Below are 1,405 nucleotides of genomic sequence, written 5' to 3'. Positions count from 1 at the left end.
GAACTGGCTTAGTTGCCCATAGCAACCAATCAGATTCCACCTTTCATTTTCCGAAGGAGTTGTCCAAAATGAAAGGTGGAATCTAATTGGTTGCTATGGGCGACTAAGCCAGTTCTACTTTACACCAGTTTGATAAATGATCCCCTTACATTAGATGACTGTATAGAGCCTGGCCTAAAGATAACTCTTCCCAGAATGCAAACCACTACAGCAAGCTCTATGTAGGTGCTGAACAAGCAGCTCTGAAGTTTAATGCAGGCCGGAAGTCAGAGTCAGAAGAAATAATGTATTATATATAACTCTGTGTAAAATGGGATTCATATGTAACCTGACTGAATCAATATGAATCAAACCCCCCTTTCTCTTTTTTTAATACTCTGGTACAGTCACAGGCAGTCATCATGTTTCGGAGGTGGAGCTCATGATTTGCATTGACTTTGATAAACCTATATAATTTATTACTGTGTATATAATCTCCATATCTGACTGTTCAAATAGAAGAGAATCCTGTGTAATTATCTAATGCTGAACATATAGGAATAACCCGAAGCACAAGATTACCCAGAATCCCCAGTTTTTTTAATACCCCACCCCTAATCTGCAAGGAGCAGTGCACAAGTAAATGGGAGGGTCGGACTGATGGGGCGGTTGTAGGTACTCGGAATACGAACAATATTGCAGCACTAACCACTATTACTCTAGCGATTCCCATATGTTTCCCATTAGCGAAATAATTTATTGAAATAAGATTGGAGGCGAACATACGCTGCCATCTTATCTCTGTGTATTAATGGATTTAACCCCGGAGAGCACAGGATGTTACCGGTACGGTACAGGGCCCGGCCCAAGGGCATAAAATGGGCAGACGCTGCCTCGGCCCGAACTGTAGGTGCCACTGGAGCGAGAGGTTACTACATAGCCTCAAACCTGACTAAAATATTTAGTAGTAATCCCCCCACCCCCGTCCCCCGGTGTGTCTTACTTGATGCAGCTGTAATGAAGCCCTTTGTATAGGACAACTGTGAAAACCTAGTGTAAGACTACATTTCCTTCAAAGAGACATTCCACTTTATAGGATAACGTGGATATTGCAAGAAAAATGAGGCCATCAAATGCTAATTCATGGTGGCGTTCCCCTTTAAGAAGTTTCTTTTATATTTTTGTGGGCGTTAGATCTTTGTTATTCTGTTTTTAATTTCCTTTATTTTGAAACTGGTACTAGTAGAGCGATTGGCGCATTGAAGGCAATGAAGTCGGGGGACTCTACGGCCCTCAGACCCTGCAGGGTTGTGGGATCTCCCTCAGTTGAGGTGTTTGTCATGTACTCCACATATAGGGGAAGATTTATCAAAACTAGTGGAAAGCTGGAAAAGTGGCTTAGTTGCCCATAGCAACCTATGGGATT

This window comes from Bufo gargarizans, chromosome 6 (assembly GCF_014858855.1).
Source record: "Bufo gargarizans isolate SCDJY-AF-19 chromosome 6, ASM1485885v1, whole genome shotgun sequence".
In the NCBI taxonomy this organism is placed as follows: domain Eukaryota; kingdom Metazoa; phylum Chordata; class Amphibia; order Anura; family Bufonidae; genus Bufo; species Bufo gargarizans.
The sequence above is the reverse complement of the archived record's forward strand: the minus strand, read 5'-3'. Positions refer to the sequence as shown.